The sequence below is a fragment of the Nyctereutes procyonoides genome, unplaced genomic scaffold (assembly GCF_905146905.1).
Source record: "Nyctereutes procyonoides isolate TBG_1078 unplaced genomic scaffold, NYPRO_anot_genome, whole genome shotgun sequence".
Lineage (NCBI taxonomy): Eukaryota > Metazoa > Chordata > Mammalia > Carnivora > Canidae > Nyctereutes > Nyctereutes procyonoides.
The window spans coordinates 5,656,211-5,682,441 of NW_026575136.1; the positions used below are offsets into that span (position 1 = coordinate 5,656,211).

Consider the following 26,231-nt stretch of genomic DNA (forward strand, 5'->3'; position numbering starts at 1 on the left):
TCAAGAAGACATTACCATGTCAAGATCACTTGAGATTCAATATGAAATTAATTTGTAGTTCTATTCAATGCCTGGAAAATAGTCCTATATGTCAGGAATTATGAAAACCACGGTGACATCAACTGAAATTCATTGTAGATGCCAGATCTTAGCCTGTTTGACAGTACTTTCTGTGCTAGACTTATTTTTTTAAGATTTTATTTTATTTGAGAGAGAGTATGAAAGCAATAGGGAAAGCATGGGGGGCACAGGAGAGGGAGAAGCAAACCTCCTGCTGAGTAGGAGGCCTAATGTAACATGGGGCCATCCTAAGACCCTGAGATCATGACCAAAGCCTAAGGCAGATGCTGCACCTACTGAGCCACCCAGATGCCCCTAGACTTACTTCTTATAAATCCAAACAAATAGCACCTGTATTATACTCACATTCTTTTTTGGGAAAGGTGACCGAACTTTATAGACTTGTTTTCCTTAGTTCTAGCCACACTGTCCTGTACGAGAGGAGACGGACGTTATCAATTATATTTCATGCAAAAGATATGAAGGCAGAAATTTACCAGTTTGATGTTTTAGTAATGGACTAATCAAAGAACACACCTTGCTCTGTATCACACTAGGACTAGATACCAGAGAATGTTTACCCAGGAAACAATCTCACTAAGTAGTTTAAAGTAAGGTACATGGAAAGTATAATATTCTGAGAACTCATCTGACAAGCAAGGCAAGCCAATCATTTCCATGATTCACATGACCCCCAAATAATGTGTACTCTACAAAGGCCCTTTTGTACCAGTTCTGATCTTCCAATGTGATATCAACTATGCCTGTAACCATTTACCTTATGGTATAATCCATTTGTTCCAATAAATGAACCATAAGCCTCATACTGTGATGGGGGAAAACATCCCTGACCATAGAATTCAGTCTCTGATTACTGGCTAGGAAACTAAATGCTTGTATTAATTCATTTACTATTAAAATGCATCAGGTCTATGTTGCTATTACGAAGTCACATAAGACAGCAGATGTAAATTCTTTTTTTTAAATTTGGTGGAGGGACACCTGGGTGGCTCAGTGGTTGAGCATTTGCCTTCGGGCCACGGTTGATCCTGGAGTCCTGTGATCGAGTCCCACATCGGGCTCCCTGAATGGGGCCTGCTTCTCCCCTCTGCCTGTGTCTCTGCCTCTCTCTGTGTCTCTCATGAATGAATTAAAACAAATCTGATGGAGTGATTATGCAATTATTGATTATAATTTTTATGTGCATGTTTAGGCAGACCATTAACTATCTTAGTCCACAGTCTGCTATGATTACCACTACAAAAAATCTGTTTTACCAAGAATCCTGCTGTATCTATTTTGTCTGGTACAAAGCTGGAACTTCTCATGCTAGCAGTTATTCTACCAGAATGTAACATTTTGGAAGAAGGGATGATCTCTTATTCATAGTGTCAAACAGGACCTATTTTATAAGAAAACCTTCAAACATATCTGTTCCAAAGAAACAATCAGTGCAAGCTTCATTTTAAACTTCTTCATTTTCTTTAAAATGATGGGGCTCCATGATGTTTCAGTCAAATGCTTTTGACCCATTTCAAACATGAGCAAGACATTTGAGTTGATTAGTATTTATAAAGAAAGCATCGTGTTTTATTATTCAAGGTACCACATATGCAAAAAGGAAAGCAACAGTTTAATTTCATACAATATTTGGATTTGGGGATTAGCAATTAACATTTTATTCTTTTTAAGATTTTATTTATTTATTCATGAGAGACACAGAGAGGCAGAGACACAGGCAGAGGGAGAAGCAGGTTCCTCGAGGCAACCCCATGTGGGACTTGATCCCGGGACTCCGAGACAACGCCCTGAGCTGAAGGCAGTTCTCAATCACTGAGTCACCCAGGCGTCCCAGCAATTAACATTTTAAAGTTAAATGACTGATTTGAAAAATTATTTGGAAAATCATATCTGGTACTTTTCAATTTTAAAGTTACCGAATGTAGAGCTAAATAGATCTCTACATTTCAAAACTCAAGGAAGCCAGTATGTATTTTGAAGGACATCAAAATGATTTAATGTCAGCATACACAGAGCTAGCTATTGAAAAAAATATGCCACAAAAAGAAAGTACATTTTTAAACCATATAATTACCATTAAATTAAGAATTTAGTTGTTTGAAGTTGGCTCTGTAAATCTTTATGAAGATTCTATATTACCATTTTGAAGCACTCAAATATCGCATTCAGGATAAAGACGACATCATGTACAAATGTAAATAATGTAACAACAACAGATTGAGTTTTTGTACTTCTTGTTCTCTTTACAATCTTGTCATGAGAATAAATCACATGGTGTCATTTTTTCTTCTTACAAGTCCCTGACAATGAAGCATCTAAGTCTAATAATTTTCCTCTTCTAAATTCTCTACTTTTTAATGTTCTGGAAGAACAAGGATAAGCCGTAAAAAAATCTTAGTCTCTTGCATGGTCCTCTAACCACATCAGCAAATAAAGAATACATAGATATTCCCCTCCTGCTCATATTCCTCAATGCCACTACATTAACTCTAACCTGACAAAGATAAAGAAAAAAGGAAATTTGCTTGGGGTCAGATCTAGAAAATGTGCTTTACATAAATATTTTCAGTCATTTCAAGGACATCATCAAGAGTGCCACATCCAATCTAGACCTCACTGAATCTTAAATCTTCTTTGTTGCTTTGTAATAGACAATTGCATTTGTAAACATTTAGGAAAGTGTTTACGATAGTTCAAAGTACACTGATGAATTTTAAAGAATATCTGAATTCCCAAAAGTATTCCATAGTGTTAGGAATTACTTAGAAGTAGATATCACAGGAAACTGGCCCATTTGAGAATTCTTAAAATGGTTCCTTAATTTCTTTTCAGCTTAGAGAACATATTTTACTCTTACCATAAAAACACTCAAATGTATATTCATTTTCAGTTATTAAGACCTCATTGTAAGATTAGAGAACAAACAAAATCTGAACTCTATAGTTTAAAATTCTAAATTGTCTTCAACAGGGACAAAGTTAGTAAAATAAAATTGTTCTCTATTATCACTCATAGAAGTAGAGCTATAGTAAATAGATGAATAACTTATTGAGAGAAATTATAGGGTCAACCTTAAAGTTAAGTCAACCTTAATTTACTTGGGGCCTCATATTATTCTGCACAATCTAAATGAACTAAGTCATGGCTAAATGAGAAGATAAAGTAGAAATGTACTCTAAACAGTACTACTGATAATTTTCAAAAGATACGTAATTCCAAAAGTTGTAATTCACTTTTGTTAATTCAAGTAGATCATCCTTAATTAGAACTCACTTTTCTCCTCTAAACATAGTGTTGACTCTTGCCATGATAGATGATTCTTTAATAAACGAATAGGCAACTGGCTTTCAGGCAATAACTTGGTGCATTTCTGCTTGGAAACATTATTCATACAGAATAAAAATGAGAATAACACAAGTTGAATCCAGGACATCATGGATAGTCACTGCGATCTTCTGTTATATGACACAATCCATAATGGTGGGAAACTCATTAATCAATAGTGATGCATCGCAAAACCAGATCCAACATGGTTTCTTGATCTTATTGAGATATTATAATTCATATTTTCCCTTGATGGCCACCATCCCAGTGGCCAGCTTTAACTTCGAAGAGTAATTGGCAACACTAGTTTAGAATGATGCCGTAGGCAGTACAATTCCATAAAGCAGTCAAACTATTTTATTCCAAAGCCTATATTTAACATTATAGGCACATATATGATTATAATATTAAAATGATTTAGAGGATAAAATATTTTCTGCTTAAATCTCAAACAGAAATTTAATAGTTAATTGATAGTTTAAAGACAGGCAATCTACCATTTCTATATTTCCGTAGCAAACCTATTCGTTTCGTGTGTATAAAACATTGTCCATGCTATTTTCAGTATTAATAATCCCAAATCAAACTGACATTCATTGGGATTTTCTGACACTGGACTTCTATTGGTAAACTGCATTTGCCAGATCAAATTCTTCTCTTAGCCTTAGATCTCAAATGGCACCATTGTGCTAATAAGCACCTTTCCTCAATTTTCAAAATAATTAGTTCCCCAAGTGGCTTATTTCAGATAAAAGAATAATACACTATCCCCACAGAATTTGTTCTGTTTCTAAATGATTTAAAATTCTAAATTTGCCATAGCATTTAAGTTCCAATAGTAAAAATGCGTCAATGATTGCAAAGTCTCTATGGCAACAACCTCATTATAACACCACTCCCGGGATAGTAACCTGGATTCTAAGTGTTAGAGAGACGTCAATTATCATGGAGCCTGGTGAACTAGAGAACTAATTCAGTCTATATAAAAAAAAGTTGTTGACTTTAATTCCATAAACAATGCAAATGTGTACAATGTTACAATAGCGATTACAACCGAGATTTTCTACATCGTAAACACTATGCCTCCTTGATGAGACCACTGTATTTTTTTAGTCTAAATTTAAGGATAGTTGGTTTTATATTACTCATCTAAAATTGGATCTACCTATGAAAACCTTGAAGCAAAGTTTCGGCTCTGTTGTTTAGAAATCATGACTTTGCCTTAAGATATCAGGCAATCTAGGCATCACACAGAAGTGCTTACAGAACACAGATGCTCTGTGAAGCTACCACTGTTTCAGTTAAAAATATATTAGCATTGACACTGCTCTGTCAACAAACATTTCAGTCCATGGAGAAAGACAACACCGACATCCAGAGTCCATTTCCAAAGTGAATACCAGCTTTTTAAAAACTAACATCTGCTGAGCTCCAGCGCTCCAGCTGCCGCAGAAAGCAGATTTTCCAAAGTAAATCTGCCCCATTCATTTCTTCCAGGAAGTGGGCATTCAGTGATTGAAATCTATTAATGCTTATTTGTGATTCATTTAAATCTATGATTTAGAAAGTTTAATTGACAGAAATAATGAATAACTACAATACATTTTAGAGACTGCATCGCATTTTAAAACAAGTAAAGATAATTGTGAGTGAAAAATGAAAGAAAACTGCATACCTCAGTAAATGAGCCATTAACCTGTCACCTTTGAAACCAGGAATCTTGATGATAATAACCAAGCTTCTTTAATGATTCTACAACATGATTATAAAATTAAACTGATAGGTTATAAAGAACCAAAATCAATCTCAAACTATTTCCAGTGTAGCCTTCCTCTTATAAGGACTCACTGTCCCACCACCCACTTATTTCCCCTTTACTTTTGCTTTGAGGGCAATGGGACTCAAGGCTGAAAGGAGAGAGAAAGGGAGGGAAGGAGGTAAGAATTTCCAGGGGACATCTGGGTAACTCAGTGGTTAAGCGTCTGACCTTTGGCTCAGGTCATGATCTCAGGGTCCCCTCATTGAGCCTGCGTTGAACCCCCAATAATGCTTCCTGCTCAAAGAAGTATCTGCTTCTCCCTCCCTCTGCCCCTTCCCCTACTCAAGCTCTCTCTCAAAGAAATAAAATCTTTTAGAAATGTAAAAAGTAATTCCCAGGATCCTTCTGGGTTCATAAGCATGATGATTGGGTGTTTGCACCATTGTGTGACATGTGCCTCCCTCAAAACTTGTTATGACCTCATCACATAACCAACCCATCTGATGTGAACTTGGAAAAGAAAAGTAACTTCCACAGGCAAATGTATTCTTAAGTTATTCTTACCGTAATTAAACTACCCTCAAATTATTTATGGGGGGTGGGAATTGGCTTGTGATCTTGGGAAAGGAAGTGGGGATAGGCGAGTTTATGAGCTGCAGAATTTGTATTTAAAGGAATAAAGGATCAACGTAGTCTGATCCACTCTCAAACAGTGGCGACTGCTCTGGTGATGTGGACCACAAACAGGCTAGACCTCCTCAGCAGTATACGTTGGCAGCTGGACCCTCACAAATGTCACTTCATATTCATTCACTAAGGAACATAACTCATTCCTTTGGGTGAAGTCTAGGTAACATCCAAGTTACATAGGTGAGCTGCATGATTTAGATTGAAATTGACCACATTCATATTTATAAAATTGAAATACAAGTTAGTGTGTCTATCTCTCTGCATATGTTATACACATTTTGATATAAAGCATATGTTAGACATAGTCTGAATCTTATACATATTCAAATATAAAATCTGTGTATATATATACATATATACATACACACACATATATATATATATATATATATATATATATATATATATATATCAGTGTATGTGTCTGATAAAATAGAATTGTGGATGATTAATCCAGTCCTAAAATATCCACAAGAAGCTATCCTTTAAGGTAGACATAGATAACATATCTAATGTTTTATTGGTGCTATTAAGAAAACTATTGTTAAATATTTCTCTTAGAGTTACTTTATTTTTTTAAATATTTTATTTATTTATTCATGAGAGACAGAGAGAGAGGCAGAGAGAGAAGCAGAGGGAGAAGCAGAGGGAGAAGCAGAGGGAGAAGCGGGCTCCACGTAGGGAGCCCGATGTGGGACTTGATCCCGGGACTCCAGGATCACACCCTGGGCCAAAGGCAGGTGCTCAACCACTGAGCAACCCAGGCATCCCTAGAGTTACCTTTAAATACTACCTACCTCTTATAATCTGTTTCAAAATTTGAAAGTCAAAATAAAAATAACAAGTTGCATCTATCACTTCATTCACAAATCTGACCTCTATAAGGTTTCTGATTATGTCAAAAAAAATCAAATTTACATTTTAGAAATCAAGATTTGAAAGCACGGAGTTTAAAAGAAAATGCCAGAAAAAAAAAAAGAAAAAAGAAAAGAAAATGCCGTAGGCTTTTAAGGCAATTCCAAAATAAGAATTCCCAAAATGTTTTGAATGCATAAACCATTATTAGAACAAATTTTTAGCCTCCCATGAGGTTCTAGCTAGTATATGTAGAGAAAAACACGTTTTTCTTACTTTTGAAATATTTGTTAAAAACAAAAGTATCATAATGCTCTATTTTTGCAAATTATATTTTATTAAATATTAATGTAGTTTTGGTAGGAAGCTACATTATGACATAATAGTTTAAAAAAAAACGAAGGCCTTGGAGATTGGAGTTCTAGACTTAATGGAGCTTTGACACTTAACTGTTGGATTTTGAATGAGTCTAAATTTCCTCTTGTATGAAATAAGAGCTTGTATTTTTATAGGACTGGTGTTTATAATGATTTAAAGTATGTGGAAATATATTTTAAAGGCTATAGCATTGTCTCAAGACAGTTGCCATGTGCATGCTACCACACATAGCATTATGAACCATTTACACCCCAATCACAATCTCACCCACTTTCTCCTCCCTGTTTAAAAATGCATCAAAAGGAAAATATGAATGGTACTCCAGGATACTTCGTTCTCATTACACTTGAGCTCACGCAAGCAAATTCACCTAACAAGACTTGGTAGCCATGCCTTATGGAGTTAAAAAACAGGACAAGGTTCCTACCACCTTCTGGGTAGAAAGAATGCTACTGCTGATATGATATCTTGAAAGCATCCAAAATTAATCATATTGATTGCATACTTATAGTTATTTAAAGAAAATGTTGGTTATAAATTGCCTACTAATAATAATATTTAAAAATCAAATCTTTTTTAATGAAACTCATGCCACAAAATTGGACCATGAAAGACACAGGAAATAAAGACATTTTACATATACAGAAAGGAAGACCTCCTAATTTTATTTGACATATTTTTAACTAGGTATAATGGAAAACCTGATAATCATACCAAAATAAAAAATATTAGTAAACACTGAAATATGCAGGTTTTAAAAGCCAAAACATTTACATTTGAAATTTAATTAATGTGGAAATAAAAAACCAATAATGATTTGATAGTCAATCACTATTGTGATCACTCCTTGAGTATCAGGGCTTATGTCTCCTAGGTGTAAGTGTATAAATATCATTTTTTTCTTTCTCAGTCATGGGGAAAGGATACATATGATAATCTGGCATGAAGTATATCCTGTACTTTGGGGAGTTAGAGTCTTCCCTCAAACTCTTGCAAAGATCTGTAAAGAGTTGGAATTAATTAATGTATTTGCTACTTTAAACACCATATATTTTAATATTTGAATGACTTTACTCACATTATTCAAGTTGTAATTTTAAGTCTTAATTTTCATGTAGATGAAAATAATTATGTAAATTATGCACATTAATTAAATTATGTAAATTAATTGGGGAAATTATTTTCATAAAATTGTTTTGTTGCTATGTATAGCTTTAGTCCCTGGAAACTCAGAAGATCACTCTGTTAAATTAATGTATATACAAATGTATAAACTGTTCCTTAAATATAGACGTTACTATTTATCATTCTTTCCTATTAGTGAAGAACCTAGTATCATAGCTGTTCTTACAGTGATAGTTTCATTAACAAAGAAATTCATCTCTGTGCTCTTCGTTTTCTTTATGTTCTTTGAATCTATAAAATAATGCACTTTGAGCTTAATGTGATTATTTGGCTTTGGCAGCCACCTAGGAAGCTAACTAAAGTTATCTTCAGTGTACAAATTTTAGTTAAAAAAAAATAATAGTAGGAAGAGGCCTTAGCCAACAATTAATGAAGTTACAAGCATATTTTTTTCTTTCACAAATACCATTTAACATTCTAATACTACAAGAGATGGCCCAATGATTTTTTATAAATATATATACATTAAACAGCACAATATTTTAAGCTAGAATATGTCACAAACGCTAATAAATATAATATGCCAAATAAATGACATCTCTGACCTCACACCATTGGCTGATTCTTATATACCTGCTGTATATAAGGAAAAGCCAAAATAAATATTGTTCCAATCCAGAATTCATTAGCAGGATCTGTCAGCTGTGTAAAAGCTTCCTCCCAAGGATCTGACCAGTACTCTGGTGCATACTTGTTGAGCTTCATTTACAAGATTGTCAGAAAACTAAATGTATTTTCACAGCATCTTCCAAATCTTTAATCAAGTAATGTCTAATGAAGCCAAAAGGCTATTTCTCAATTCTTCTCCACTTCCTCTTTCTCCCAGGAGGATATTTACGAAGATAGCAAAGAAGATGACACACACCTTAGTGGTAAGAGGAGGGATATCTATAATCCACATATTACCAAATGAAAAGTTCAAGTGTCATTCTTCACTTCAAGGGGAACTTGAAAGGGGGATTTGCTTTATTACAGGGTCTACTAATGCCAACTCTAAATCCCCATCCTTTCACACAAGAGTTTATAAAATCCCTCTTCCATTTGTGAAAAGGAAACTCTCACAATACTGATGCACAAAATGACATTTATTCACATTAAAAGCCTCATCAGTTATTTCTCAGCAGTCTTTATTCCTTTTGCAGAGGGGTTTATTGTATTGTTTGGCATGAAGGAAACTGGCACTCTGTGATTTAACAGTCTGGCCTGAAACCAGTACTCCGAAGAGTTTCTTTAAAGCTACCCATTTTCCAAAGATTGTATTGAGTCCTGTGGGTTTCTAAATGGGTCAGAGATGAGTTTGGTACAGAACAGGATCATAAAGGTTTTTAAAGATATTCTGCTTTACTGCTGAATATCTGATATTCTGATGAACTGCTTTAAATCATTAGTACTGCATTTGCACTGGAACCCATGTTAGGCAGCAATGTATTCAAAAGCTGTCTCTTTTCAGCTCACCAGGGCTCCTTGGGTCTCATCTCAGGAATTAGGGGCCACATACCTTCTCAATCATTTTCTCAGCCTTTTCGTCAACCAGTCTTTAAACAAGCAAGCAATGGACAATTCATGGCTTTATTATTTAAACACCTGGAGAGCATCACAGAGTTAGTGCTTACACCTATGAGACGTTCTCAAATTGGGCTTTTTCCAAGACCAGTTGGGGGAATAATTACTTTTATTTACTATCTGTCTAAAACTTCCTATCACTTCCAGATGTCACACAGGAGTGATAGAAATGTATTCCCTACCCTCAGGGAGTCCATAGTCTAAGAGAAAAGATATTACGGGACGTCTGGGTGGCTCAGTGGTTGAGCATCTGCCTTTGGCTCAGGGCGTGACCCAGGGGTCCTGGGATTGAGTCCCACATCGGGCTCCCTGCATGGGGCCTGCTTCTCCCTCTGCCTGTGTCTCTGCCTCTCTGTGTCTCTCATGAATAAATAAATGAAATCTTTAAAAAAGAAAAGATATTAGCATTGGGTAACAATTATAACAGTTTCTGACAATTGCTTTGAAGGAAATATTCATAGGCTAGTTTGCAAAGATGAGAAAGGGTACCAAGCCTACCTGACTGGAGACAGAAGATCTGTTTGGGTATTTTAAAAAGGTCATTCTAGTAGCAGAATGGTAAATGGATTGAACTTCCTAGTTCTTTTCAGTGAATAAAGTTGTATAAAGATCTACTTCCAATATTGACAATAATGAAGATATGTCATTTCTTCTTTGATTTATTCCATTAAATAGAGCCAGTATGGGCTGGATGATACTTATAATGTTTAAATTTCATATAGGGCTATATAGTTTACAAAATATAGTTTTTGAGAAAATTCAGTAAAGACTTAAAGTATCTATTTTCTGTGGAATGTGCTACATATAATGAATGATTTAGTATCCACTTAAGTGTAAATGACAAATCTTAAGTTGTCAAACATTTGATTTGGAAGGTGATCAAATCTAACTGTTATAATTGGTATAAGATTACAAATTTCCAGAAATAATTCATTAACACTGAAGATGTGCTTTAAAAAAAAAAAAGAATACTACCTCCTTATATTTCAAAAACTTCTTCAGGGTCTGGTATTAAGATTAAATCTACTGCTTAGCAATGATTTGTATTTTATATTATTTTATGTTTACATTTCAATCATTAATATGACTATTTCTCTTCATGAAACATTTTAAATAATAAGTATCTTATTTTTACATGTTCCTTGGGGCTGTATACGGTTCTGGTAACTGCAAGTTAAATTAGCCAAAATATCACTTAACCTTAATTTTCTAAAAGTACTTAGATATATAAAATATGAAAGCTGAACTTCTACAGTATCTCATTTCACTTTACTTAAGGCACTTGTCATCACAAAAACTGAGCTGCCATGTTGCTTGTACATGTATTTACCACCCTTCTGAAATCCTATTTGCCACATTTCAGCCTGATTTTTTTTTCTAACACAGAAATGATAGTTTTTTTCATTATTGTGTCACTCACGCCTTTTTTCTAAGTTTAATTTTATTCAGCATGTCCACAATAAATGTTTTTGAAATAGTTAATTATTAGTAAGCTGTGTTTTCCTGACATCCATAGAGTTAAGTTAAAGAAGTGAGAATAAAGATTCCAAAAACTGAAAAAAAAAAAAATCACAAACGTGAACAGACTTCCATTAGTACTGTTGTGGAATAATTAAGTTTTAATTCTGTAAAGTGCTATAGAATTTGTAAAGCATTTTGTTTCTCTTATTCAGGTTTAAAGATTTGTTGATTGATTGACTGATTGACTGACTTTAGAGAGAGAGCAAGAGAACATGAGCAGGAAGTGGCAGAGGGGAAGGGAGAAAGAATCTCAAGGCAACTCCATGCTGCATGCCAAGCCCCACGGGGGCTCAATCCCAGAACCTGAGATCAAAAATGAGCCAAAACCAAAAGTGAGACACATCTGACCTCACCACCCAAGAGCCCCTTCTTGTTCAGTTTTAAAGGAACGCCATATAATAAGTTGTCATTAATTACATTTTACAAACACAAAAATTCAGTTTTGAAGAAAATATATGACTTGTTCATGGTTACTCTGCTAGGAAGTAGCAGAAGCTGGAGCCTGGATACAAAGCAAAATCTTTGAGCTCAGGGCTACTCTATATTCCATTGTAACTTTTATGCCATTATTACACAAGATATACCAGAATTTAATACCTTTCATTTTTTGTCACTTAGAATACACCATTGGGTAGTGCAAGCTGCCTTTCACCTCCCTGAATCTCATTCTCAAATCCTGGATCATTTTTCATAGCATGCTAAGACAATTCCAGAGTTTAATAATTGTAATAAACCCTTGAAGGAACTAGTAGTAATAAGATATTTCCAAAGGTAAAAATTATATTATTTCTGATATGTATTTACTACTAAGCAGTTTTACTGTGTTATTCTTTAAAAATTGATTGTATATATATATATTAACTCTAATTCAGCTGAAATTGTGAAATAATGGAATGCGTACATGTTAGCATAAAAAAATATATTATAAAGTTAATATAAAGCTTTATATTTAACTGTTATATATTTTGCCTTAATTACAATAGTCAGATGTCCTAAATGTAAACAAATGTCTTTTTCTGATTAAGTTGATTCACATAATTGATTAATTCTGTGCAAAGATGAGGAGAGAAAAAGGGAGAAAGAAAGAAACCTTGAACTATATTAAAGTATTAACACTTTTATTTTATAATATTTTCTGGGCTAAAGTAAAATAATACCATTTAATAAGGTTTATAAAAAGATGCATAAATAATAATTAAATAAAGATATATATTTTAATAAAACCAGATTAGGTTCCTAAATTATTTGCTTTATTCTACTATTATAATTTTTAGACCAAAGTATTACACTTCAAGAACTTTAGATCACAAATATGTCTTAATGGTTCCAAAGAGTTTTCTTTTTTTTTTCAAAGAGTTTTCTAATATATTCTGTTTCTGAAAATCAAATATCTGTCCTTTAAAAAGAAAAAAAAAAGAGATGGTTCAAATATAAAAATTAATTCACAGGGACCTTTCTATAAACAAATATAAAATAGATATGTTCTCTGAAGTGAATATTTCCTATAATTTTAGAGACTCTCATTCTATTTTTCTCAAATAATCTATTATTCATCTTCAATTCCATGTGAAAGAGTAATCCTAGATTTAATGTTAGCTGGAAAATAAGAAGCAATATGGTCTGTCTCTTCATATCCTCTGCTAGAAGTGTAATTTGCAAGTAATTTATCAATAAATACTTAATAAAAACAAAAAAATAAATTCACTAGAGCATGGGTTGCAAATGTCACTGACTACTATGCTCCTTGTGGGAAAAAAAAATCCATCAATGAATGAAAATACAATTCACATTTTTAGAGTCCTTTCCATTTTAATGATTACTTCATGGCACCACTGTTCTCATTTCCTGTAATTGCTTCCATTTGAAACACAGGCTATATGAGAATCTAAAGGAGTAAAGTATTAATGTACTAAAATCTGACAAGGCTGAATGAGGATTCTCGGACATTCAACACTTTTTCATTGAGTACCAAGTGGTTGGGATATATACACAGTTTTTCTTTTTCAAATACACCCTTTATCTTTAGTGCATTTTTGTATCAATTAACAGGATGAATTAATTATTTTTAAAGGGACAAAAACAACCTATGGATGCCCACATTGCTCCATGGAACTGAGATCTAGTAACTATATTTTCAGTTACAGATTTTGGCTAAAACAGGCATGTAGAATGTATTTGCCAAGGTCACTGGAGTTAGATCATTTGCATATTTCCCCCAACTGACTCCAGGTGAAAATTACTCAGTTTGTCAAGTGGTGGGTGTCTCCTTCATTACCTCAGAACAATTTATCACAGACACTGTGCTTACCCAAGAACTTTCCTGGTGAGTCTCAAGCACTGGTCTCCTTTTCCATGGATTTTTGAGAGACAAATATCTCAATTTTCACGTGACAGGGTTCTTGTGTTACAAAATGAAACAAGCTTAAAATAACTCAAAAAAAAAAAAAAAGAGCATGATGACCTTATAAGCAGCATGAACCTCAGTGGACTAGGGAAGAGTACATTTAGAGTGGACTTTGGTAGGAAACAACCATTTCCCAAAGATTGTTATTGCTTAATGAGATCCGTGACCACACATCCATTATGTGGGATAAACATGGATCCCTGCTGGTTCCCCAAAGCTTGCTGACAGTTGGTGGTTATGATGTTAACTCACTTTAACACCCTAGAAATGTTTTAATGTCTTTTACTCCTATTTCTATAATATTAGAGCCAAGCTTGAATCCACCATGTAGAAAATATAATAGCAAGATTAAAATAGTATAACTTGGACAGTCTCTAGAGCAGTTCTGTGTTACTACTATAAGCAATGCTTATTTTAGGAGGGCATCTTCTACCGTTTTGGAAAGACAATTTTCATAGTATCTATAAACCAATCGGATACAAGAAATCTTCAACTATTGGCTTACTCTAACAAATAATGTTCCTTTAGTAAAGGAAACCCAAGATCAACAGTGTACATATTTTGCCTACAACTATTCATTTTTATTGCTTTGTAGGAAAGCAAAATTTAGTAGTTTTGGTTTTAAAAAGACAAAAATAATGAATAAGCATACTTAAAAATTTTCGGATTATTTTGTGTAAAGAGTAGCTCTTCCTACTGAGAAGTAAAACATGCCTATCATGCATTCCTCGCAGCCCCCCTACCCGAAGAGAAAATAATAGCATCAGAAAAGTACGGTGTTAACATTCAAAAATGATATCTGGTTCAGTCGTTTTCAAAAGCTGTATAGAATGATATGTGTCGTATTAAAAGACACAAAGCTAAGCCTTGATTTTTGTCTTCGTTCTGATTTTCTGACAGAAAATCTTTGGCACACACACTCTGTTAAGAAAGCAAACTACCCTTTACATAAATTTATCACTTAGAGGCATTAAACATTTACTTGGTATTATACAGTCACATCATTCTTTCTGGGGGAAAAAATCAGTATTTTTCAAAAAGTACAGTAATACTTGTGGAGCATAAAAGAAACAACAGATGTTCCTCCTGCCCCCACCTATTTATTTTTTAAGGCAAATGCAAAAGCCTTATATGGGTAAAAATAAATAATAAAACCTTGGAAAATTTTTGTTTTTAACCTATAAAAGCAAAAAAAAAAAGCCATTTTAGTACTACCACCAAGGTCAGAAAAATATCCTAGATTACCAATAAATTATTCTTCCTATTTCCAGAGAAAATATAGCAAGGGTATCCCCACAGGACACCCAGCATGAACACAAAGTCATGACTTGAAGCACTACCAATAAGTCAGCAAGTTGTGGGAATAGCTATTTCAATGTAGTCAAATTTTCATTTTAAACTATTTGAAGAAAAAATAAATTCTATTTCTAGAGACTAACGTCAGAAGAGAATATGAGAATTATAGTGAAATTTATTCCTTGCAAGTCTCGTTTCCCCTATTATAAAGTAGTTCATTAACTATCTCTAGAAATTTCATTTTTTTATTTTTTAAAGATTCATTTATTTTTTTGAGAGAGAGAATGAGCAGTTGGGGGTGGTGGGGGGAGAGGGGAAAGAGGGAGAGAGAAACCCAAGAGAAGGGAATGCGTAAAAAAAAAAAAAAAAAAAAAAAAGAGAGAGAGAAGGGAACGCGTGCTGAGTGAGGAGCCCAACCAGAGCTCAATCTCATGACCCTGAGATCACAACCTGAGACAAAACCAAGAGTCCGATGCTTAACCAACTGGAACACCCAGGTGCCCTTATTTAGATTTTAGATGATTTATTTTAGAGATGACTTTAAAAGGCCCATCTTAGATCCACTGAGTTATAAAGAACAACATTTTCTGCACATCTTACTATTCAGGAGTTCTTGAATTAACCATAGTAAACTATAGAACTACTTACTTAAGGTCAGTTCTCTTGCTCCTTGCTAACTTTGTACTTGCAATTCCTTAGGTTTAGAAGGTTCCCATCTAGGACGTAATAGCCTACATGACATCTTTGTGCTAATTAGAAAAAGGAATGGCCTCTGGTCAAATGTAAGCCCAGACTAGGGCACAAGCTTGGTAAGCAGACTGAGATGTGGATGTCACTCCCCTCCTACCATTCCTCCACCTCGTCCTTTTGCAGACTCTGCAACAGTCCTGGTCTTGCCTACCATAATTTCCCTGGCTTCTCAGAGTTACTAATGCCAAAGACAGGCAGCAAACCTATGTAGATAGTAATAAAACATAATAATAACTAGCAGTGATTGTGAGCTGGTGGTTTATATATATCTAATCCTATCTTGTATCTCTTTGAGCTTTTTTGCAAATAAGCAGAAGAGTTTCAAAGAGATTATATATCCTGAGCAATGTGACACAGACAATGTGATAAAGCTTGAACTGGAATTCAAAATGACTGACTTCAAAACTTAATCTCCTAATCTCAACCCCAATGTGGTTTTTTGTTTTGTTTTTTGTTTTAGTTTTTGTGGGGTTTTTGTTGTTGTTGTTGCTGTTTCAATTACAGGGAATAACTCAAGTGTAGGCTCCTGGATCTGTATGTACTTTTCTCTCTTTATTTTGGAGTGGTAGAAAGCACAAGATGATCTTGGGACAAAGAATTTGGAGAGTTGTTAGAGAGTGAGCCTTTTACCTGTGGATAAAGTTTTAACTTTGTTTATTGGAATATTTATAACCTGCTAGAAGGATTTAAAATTGTGTCGTTCAGTTATATCACACCACATGGGGACATATTAAAATAATCAACCACCCGACCGACAGGAAACATTCATCTGTTACAATGGGAATCCTGGGATGAACAGTATTGCTTTCTGCTCATAGAAAATGCTCTTAAGCATTTTCATCATACAAGATCATATGACAGGATACATTATAAAACTAACCATTATTACTACTACCAGTACTAATAAACTTGCATTGATTACCAACTATAAAAGGACACTTTATATGGATTTTCTCAAAACATCAAGACTTTATGGTAGATATTGTATTTTATCTATTAAGGAAACAGATTTGAAGAGATAAATTATCAAAGATAAGACAGCTAATAAGTGCAATCTTTTCTTATACAGGGGTACACAATAACACTGCTGAGCATTGCAGCGAAGCCAAAGCTATAGAACAGTTTCTGTCTTATTGTTTGCACTATTAATTCTACTATGTATATGCATACCTAATACCACATAAGAAATATTCTGTCCAGAAATATTCGATTGGAATCTAATCTAGCCTGTAGGTCTAATATACAATTTATAGAAAACATTGGTGATATAGGACAAATATAAATAAAATAACAAGGAAATAAAACACATTCAGAATGCAAGATATTCTATAATTGGCAGAATCATTTCGAAAGATAGAGGTCATGGAAAAAAGAAGATGGGATACTGTTCAGTATAAATGAGAGACAAAATAGCAAAGAGACAAAATGATCTATGATTACCTAGTATTTAAAATGAAAAAAAAATTTAAAAAACTATAAAATACATTTAAGGCAAAATTGGAGAAATGTAAATAAGCCAGCAAGATCAAAGAGGATGGTAAATGAAGGAAATGATTTTTGTTGGAGGAATCAGAGAAGATGTCACGGGATGAGAGGCATTTATTCAATGCATTCCAAGACATTGCTCTGTGATTTTTCAGCCTATATTGATTTCCTTGCTGTCTATACTCTAACCCTAACAATAGTATTTTTGAATAAATATTGCTAGGTAACATTATCTAAATGTTTCTTATATGTAAGCCTCTTCTCTCCAGGATTTCCTCTTCTATTTTTCTAATGGGCTCTGCAGTGCTCAGAACAAGCCTACGTCGTTGACACTCAAGTACACTGAGGCAACAGGATCTACAGGTGCTCCCCTAGCATTGAGTATATTAACACAAAACAATATGTACCGCAATAAAACTCCAGTGCAATTTAAAGGATTAAAGGATTCTTTCAAATTAGTTGTAGCTCCATGCTCTTTTTTGCAAAATTCAATCAAACTAGATGCTAATAAAAATAAGTTTGCCATTAGCCAGCAGGGGGAAGAAAGATCCTTCAGTGGTTACAGAATACAGCTTCGACACATCTTGGTGAGGTGGGAGTCTTTATGCATTATTCTCCTTATTTTACCATGCAGGAAGTAGACACAGAGAGGCTAAGTGACTTGCCCAAGGACAAAGAGTGAGTCAGATGCAGAGCTGGGAATTGAGCCCACTTCTCCCGGTTCCCAGTGTACAGCTTTTCTCAGCAAGCCATAATGCCTTTCAGATGGATCATTTCCTAAAATGTATTAAGTTGTTAAAAATTCAATATGGGTGTTGCATTGCTTTCCAACTAGTTCTGTTTCTCACTACCTTCCTAGAGCTATTATCAGAACCTAAACTGATGGTTGGATCAATAATCTCACATCTATGTTTTTTTAGACAATATGTCATTAAAACTGGATATATCCAAGCACCTAACATGAATCAGAGCCTTTGGAGAGTGAGGTGTATTTGACTCTTTTGGCAGGTGGGGGAGGGGGGGAGGATCCTACAGTGAGGAGGAAAAAAAAATTGCAGCTCGAAGTGAGGAGAAACTGGAAATTATCAGGAAGAACAAGACCTCATCAATCACCAGAAACGCTTAAAAACAAACTCTAGCAATATGATGTTCATAGGGGCACTTTTAAGGAAGAAAATTAAAAACTGCATACATTGAAAAAGTGGAGAGCCTAGGCCTTTTGAGAAGATTCTAGACACTTGTTTTTATGCAAAGCTATTTTTCATTAGCTGGAATTTTACCCATTGGTTCACTGGTTCATCTTACCCATGAATCATGGGCAGGAACTATCTTTTTTAATTACAAGACGTTCAAACTGTGCTTCTATGGTGCTAAACCAGAAATGCTAAGTGGGCCAGATATTAACACCCTACATGTCTTCTGACTTGATTATTGGAAATATCACCAACTCATGACTGTGCCCTTTACTAAAAAATCCAAACTCAATTATAGAATCTCTTTAAGATTTTATTTATTTATTCATTAGAGATATAGGCAGAGACAGACAGAGGGAGAAAAAAGCAGGCTCCATGCAGAGAGCCCGATGCGGGACCAGATCCCGGGACGCCAGAATAATGCCGAAAGAAGACGCTCAACCTCTGAGCCACCCAGGCGTCCCTAGAATCTCTTTTAATACAGCAACCTGAATAACTACCAATCAGTCAAGATTTGTCCAAAAGATCAAACCCATTCACTATCTCTGGCATATGCTTTTCTATTCACTACCCATTCAAAAGGCAAGATACAAAATCCCTATAGGCCCATGGCCTCACCTGCCAAGTCTGATCTAAAATTATTTCAAAATAAAAAGTTTCATTTAAAAAACTGATTCAAATACTTAGTTAAGATATACTAATTCTTATGTCAACACAGGTATGAAATCTAAAGGCAATGCATTGAAATAGAATACACACTTGGCTCTTGGTAAGTCACAGCTTTGCCAAAAAAAAGAGAGGATGAAACACAAATCTACATGTCATCCCACCTGTGTCTCAGAATAAGAATTTGTCTACCCATTGGGATCATATCTCTGCCATCTTCGCTTCACTATATTTTTCTTCTCCCTTTTACTCTCTTTTCTTTTCAGTTCACATCCTCTCCTCTGATTCTGCCTTTTTGTCTCAACAGAGAGAGGAAGTTTTGAAGGCATAGATGTAGGACCGTTGAAACTCATCTTTGGTATCCTTCCTCCCAAAGCCATGACCTATAACAATTATGCAGTCCAAATTTCAAGGCATTATGCTCAGCTTTCCAAGGCCACCTTTTGTTTGCAATACACCTAGTAAAATGTCTTTTCACCATGACCCAGTCCAACCCAATGCTGATGCCTACAACTGCAGGACTCCATCGTAGGTTACAGGCTTTCAGCTTGGGTGTTTGATTTATCAATTTGTGGTTTTGGCCCATACAACATTTTTGTTGTTGTTGTGTGTATGTGTGTTTTGCTTTTCATCTTGATGGGGCAGTATTTAAAACTTAAGGCATTGTGTGTAAAAATCCAGATTCTGGGCTACTTTTAAACTATTTAAAGGTCTGGCAACCCTTGGCTCACATTCACCCAACACACAATTTGCTCCAGCTAAAGATCAGCTGCTCCTTCAGACAGTGTGGGGTTCTCCAATTGACATGTGACCCGGGGCACCTTCTGACTAGCCCGGGTGCTGTATGTATTTGTATTTGTAAAACTCACTCTAGATCTTGCCCTTTAATTCATAAAGTTCAGTCAAATATGTCTGAGTGCCATTACTTAGCATGATGAGCAATGAGGTCTCAGCAGCCTTTTCTCTGAGTAGAGATTTCAGAAGCCATAGGTGATCTATTTCTATGTAACTATAGAAGAAATGTGGCCTATCATTTGCTCTCACCTGCAGAAGGGAGAGAAGACGGCAGGATTGCTGCTTCAGGTTCCTTTATATGATTTCCTGCCTTTTAAGAAAATGTTATTATTGTATATTGAGTTCAATACTCACATGGTGACTTTCAAGCGAGAGTTTGAGACTTGGCGATAGAGCTATTACTGCTGCATTTCACACGAAAAAGAGTTTTACTAATCCTCTTTGGCATTCATCTCTAAATCTTGGTGAACTCAAGTAGCTTCAATCTCTGAAAGTTTATTTTTGACTTAAGTGATTTTCCTGCTATTGCTAGATATTTTCAGGTGTCTCACCAGCTTAACCGTTATCTGAATAAAAGCTTTGTTTATTTTCCTTGGCTCTTTATAGCAGGTTTAAGTCTGTTCCAAGGGGTCACAACATTTCCTGCCCAATGCCTTTTATTCTAAGCATGCAGTCAGTAATTATTTTTTACTTTACCTAAAATATAAATAACTCCCTTATACTCATTTTGAACTTTTTCCCATAGTGCTTTCCTTATGAAGGGGGGGGGAAGCCCTTCAACAGACCTCCGTGTGATGTGAGCAGAGTTCTAGTCAGGGAGCATAAATCATGCCTCATACTCACAAATATACAAGTAACCCTTCCCCTTCCTGCTGTTTTCAATTACTCAGATTAATTTCTTTCCAAACTTTTTGGCACCCCTCTGCTAAAGTACACAGCAAACAAATTTACGGTGAGTCCCAAATTAAATATTAATGCAAAATCTTTCAGCCTCAAATTTCATTTGGTTCAGTCTCTCGAAAATTCAATAAAATTTTGGTGTTTATTTCATATTTTACTTATTTCTAGGCAAAATGTTGATTTTACTACTGAAATTCTGGGGTCAAATTATTAAAGGGGATTTTGACAATGGGAATGAAAAATCAACTGAACTTAAAATCATACATAAATTCAATTTCTGCCCATGCATTTAGCAAATGTCTACAAACCTGCATGCAAGCTATTTACAAAATAAATTGGTTGAGATCTTTTGTTTCAATATTTTGTTGTTGTTGTTTCAATACCTTATTTCTAAAACTTTATTATTTTTATTTTTTTAAATAGTCATAGACCTTTTTTTTTAATTTTTATTTACTTATGATAGGCACACAGTGAGAGAGAGAGAGGCAGAGACACAGGCAGAGGGAGAAGCAGGCTCCAAGCACTGGGAGCCTGACGTGGGATTCGATCCCAAATCTCCAGGATCGCTCCCTGGGCCAAAGGCAGGCGCTAAACCGCTGCGCCACCCAGGGATCCCTCTAAAACTTTAAATGCCAAAGCTTTGGCTCTCTTTATTTTAACCTAATGTCTTTAGTATAGGTCTTCCCTTCTTTTTTTTTTTTTTTAAGATTTTATTTATTTATTCATGAGAGACACAGAGAGGGGGAGAGAGAGAGAGGCACACACACAGGCAGAGGGAGAAGCAGGGAGCCCGACGGGGGAATCGATCCCAGGTCTCCAGGATCAGGCCCTGGACTGAATGAAGGTGGGGCTAAACCACTGAGCCACTCAGGCTGCCGTCTTCTCTTCTTTAATCGAAAGATGTATCGTGTTTGGAAACTAAGAAAGCAAGTTATCTTTTTTCAACATTCTATGTAATGATTATGTGGTTTTTCCAAGGTAATTTCTCTGAATGAAGTATTTCTCCCACAGTGCTGCTGTGAGAAACATAAGGTAAATTGTGTCAAAAAGGTTGATTACTCCCAGTTCCTTTTCTGGCTCTAGATGACCTGTATAACTGAAAAAGAAACTGGGTGAGAATATTTGGGGGGCTAAGTTCATACTTTGGAATGCAGATTTGAATATGATATTTTAAAACCAATCTTTGACTTCTTCTCAAGGTAGTTAACAGGAAAGAGAGGCGAAAAAGGAAAAGAACAACAACAACAAAAATCAATAGAATCAAATCCTGAAACAATCTTTAAATAACTCAGGGTACAGAGTAATTCACTCAGTTTCATATTAACAGTATTTCCTTCAAACACTATTTCCTTTATTCTCACAAACCTCTGGGCTCTGATATTTTTTTTCCTTTTCCATCACTTTTACAATACCTTTCTCTCTTTCTCTTAACTCTTTCTCCTTTCTTGACCCAACAAGAACTCAATAGACCCAGATGAGTTTGTTTTGTAGCCATTAGCAATCCCTCCCTGAAAATCCAAACTTGAACAATTGTTAAACTAGTGTTTCATTGCTTGTCCTGGTTTTTGTTGTTTCGTTGTTTCTTTCTCTAGTCTATAAATCACACTGAATGGTACATAGTAGTTACTGTAACAGTTATTCAATGACTGTGTGGATAAACACGGAATAATCCAAGGGCCCTGATTGACAAAGAAAAATACCCACTAGGCCATAAATGCTTACCCAGTAGATTTTCTACTACTTACTGTCACTAACCCCATTCTTTTCTACAGCTTTCTGGGAATTTTCAGGCAGGGTAATGAGTATGGCCCATAGCGGTACCCTTAACAATTTCTTCTTTTTAATCAAACATCCATTAGTGGGAACTTGACTATCAGCACAAATTCTTCTCAATCATATCAAGAATTTGGGGACAATGAAAATGGGTTCTTCCTTGAAAACTCTGGGGATTTCAAGAAAAAAAATTGCACAAATGCATCTTCATCACATGGGGCAAGGCCTATTCCTTCTGCTGTTATATATTCATTTAGATTAGTAGAAGTAACAGAAAAGAAATAATCACTGCCATATTTACTAGTGCTTGGAATATCACTAAATGCATTATTTTAACTAAACCCCCAAAGAATACTATGAATCTGACTCTACTAATTCCTTTCTGCAGACATGGTGTGGGAAAATATGGGGTAATGGGGAAGATGGTATTAGTAATTCTGAAATATAAGGGAAAGGTAGTAAGGCAAGCAATACTGCATGGTCCACATGAGACCATCACATGCTTTACACTAAGAAACATGTTTCATGAAACTTAATAAAAGGTGCTGCAAAAAGGAATGCATTAATCTTTAAATAACCTTCCATGTTAACCTTTACCTTCAAAGATAATAGTTTGAGGCTGTATTTTACACCTTATCCTCTCAATATGTTGACCCGTGCCGCATTCAATGTTATAGAAAATCTTCCTAAATTGAAGATATGAATTGCTCCTCTGCCTGGTCCTCATCTACACGGTCATCTCCTCATGTAAGCCACAACATCTCTCTCCAGGACAATTGTGACAACACTTTAACTGGATTACCGTATCCATCTTATCCTCCTTCATTCAGCAGCAATAAGCATGAACTAAAAAAATTAAGTTGTGTCCTGTCATCTCTGATTAAACATCCAAATGCTGCTTGTTGTAATAAGAAAACCCAAATGTCTCACTTTGATCTGCATGGTCCTGTGTGACCTCTTCTGGCTTTATCATAAATATGCCCTTTCCTACTTGTCCTCTTTCCCAAACACACACACCAGACTTTCTTTCTCTCTCTAAAATACCAAATTCTTGACTCCTTCTCAAGGGTTTTCATGGAAAGTTTCTCCTTCAGAACTACTCATACTTGTCCCCTTTCATTGTCTGCTGTCTCGCAAATAGGTCATCCTTCTCAAAAGGCCTTCTGTGATTACAACCACCCATCACTCTCTTGATTACATTATTTTGTGTTTCTTCTTAGAACAAAATATTGTTTGTTTGCTGATTGTCTCCTCCTACAGTAAAATGTAAGCTAAATCAAACCAGGTACATTGTCTAACTGGCTCAGTTGCCTCATTCCCAATATCTAGAACACTACCCACCACATATTTGTTCTACTTTGTTAAATGAGTGGATATATAAGTGAATGACCACCTGCCACATGGATTGGTTTTGAGAATCGTGTGATTTCAGTAGGGGAAAAAAAGAAACTTAAAAAAAAAAAAGAAAGAAAGAAAGAAAAAAAGAAAGTGTCCTGAGAATGTAAGGGATTTCTGGTTTTATAGTGCAATACAGGATATAATGTGTCTTCACATACATTATCTTCCATGCTCTCAGGGAAGGTATAGGGGATACCACTATGCCTCTTTTATGGAGTTGGTTAGATTGGTTTTCTGTAAAACTCTGGTGGTGTTTTCACAGGCATTCAGATTAAAACACACGTAAGAGAAAACCCTCATGCTCTCCAGAACTTTATGTTCTCCCAACAATGATAGCAAGCAAGAAGAGTGGGAAAAGGGCTAAGGCTTTGGTTCTTATCCCTATTGGGATTAATTTCAAAATAGTTGACAATATCCTTAACAAGCACAAATAGGAAGAAAGCAAGTCCTAGTAGGGGAAAGAACTATATTCAAGGATGGACAAATCCAGAATGTTTAAATTCTAATTTCTATCTATTCTTAATGTTAGCCAATGTTGGATTAAATCAACATATTTTCCCCCAAGTAAGATTTGTATGCCACTAGCATTACACACCATCAACATGGTGCTGGTGAACTGCTAGCCTTTTTGTTAAGTAACAACAATACCAGGACTCAGCAAAAGGGCCTGAATTCTGAGTTAGTAATTCTATCTCTAAATCTTAGTTGTTTTTTTTTTTTAAACACAATCTGAGAAATATGGATGCCCAGTAGGTACGATCATAATATTTTCACCTGATAAGACAAAAATCTCACCCATGAGCTGGCATCGTTATCACTGTACTTTCAAGAGCTTAATTATGAGAAAATGCCTTAAAAATTAATAGAGTTGAATAAAGTGGAATATTTTAATAAAGCATACTTGCTATTTTAACATTTTCATGCCAATAAAATATACCATTAAAAGCTTTAGGAAATGCACACAAGGTCTTAGATATTCTAAAAAACAAATCTTTTTAAAATTTCTAGAATATATATTTTAGCAAAAGTTTGAGGTTCCTAATTGCCTCAGTTACTTAGTCTGTGTGGATGGAAGTTTCAATAAATCCTTACTATCTATGCACTCTTTCAGCATCTTTGTCCTTCTCCTCATATATCCTAATTTTTTAAAGAAAACAGACCATTATAAACCCATTTCTGTTATAAGCTTTTTATCCACAGTTTTTCTTTCTCACAAATATCTTAAAATACCCTTGGAACACTCAAAGCAAGCAACCATAACTAAGTTTCACTTCTCCTCTTCTCCCCATCCCCATTTTTAGCTATCTTTTTTTCATTTTAAGAAGGGCTAAGATGATAAATTGTCATTAAAGAAAAACTCAGCGGTAGAAAAATTCTTAAGGAATTATGTATTCATATTTCTAAAGTTAAGCCGTCTTGGAAGTCTTGAAGGATGTCAATGCAATGTGGAAAAGTTAGGAAGTAATGTCCTATTGATTGTAAGAATAAAACAAGAGACGATCTGTGGTACCTTGATCTTACCTAAAGAAGAAACGTATTCTTTCGAGTAAAATGAGGTCGTGTTTCAACAATACCTGTCTTTGGTCTGAAGGCTAAGCCAGCCAGGACAATGAGGTGCACACATCTCAGGAAGAGATGTCTGACTGTTAATAAGAATGCATTGTGAGATAAAATGTAATGCCGGCATCTTAGCAAGGCAACAGGCTCTATCTTCTTCAATTTTTTTTCTTTTTTCTCTTACTTAATAAAGTTAGAAGAAATCTCATATAAAAAGGTACTTTCTCAACTCGTTTTCTATAAAGGATATAGTTCTAATATTAGTCATGTATAATGGAAACTTTCATATGTACATGATTATATTTGAGAAAAATGAGATTAAACAGATGACTGTACAGTAAGAATATATTAATCAAAATTACTTTTCATTGTTTCTATAGGTAAAGACACCTTGGACAAGTGTTGCATATCTACCACTATCCTGGAATATTTGAGAAACCCCAAATATATCATTCAACAAATATGAGGGCAGAGTTATTGAACAATGTAAGTAACATATCATTATCAACTTAAGCATTAGCCTTTTGCCAAGGTGATACCTATAGGAATCCGACCTACCAGGAAATCAACAGCAAATGAATGGGTCATTTATTTAACTACACCATTGCATTTTTTAACCATATTTGGACATCTAACTGCAGACTGAAACTAAGTTAAT

The 26,231-nt window shown here is 35.0% G+C and overlaps 1 protein-coding gene and 1 non-coding gene across 2 annotated transcripts in view; one reads left to right on the plus strand and one right to left on the minus strand.

Annotated features, from left to right (window-relative positions):
* The window catches only part of LOC129495604 (low-density lipoprotein receptor-related protein 1B), a 1,831,349-nt gene that overhangs the window by 1,798,718 nt on the left and 6,400 nt on the right, over nucleotides 1-26,231 (minus strand). The gene's annotated exons all lie outside the window — the stretch shown is intronic.
* On the plus strand, nucleotides 5,564-5,670 carry LOC129495638 (small nucleolar RNA U13). Its single transcript, XR_008661577.1, has one exon. It is a non-coding gene; the product is annotated as a small nucleolar RNA U13 (small nucleolar RNA).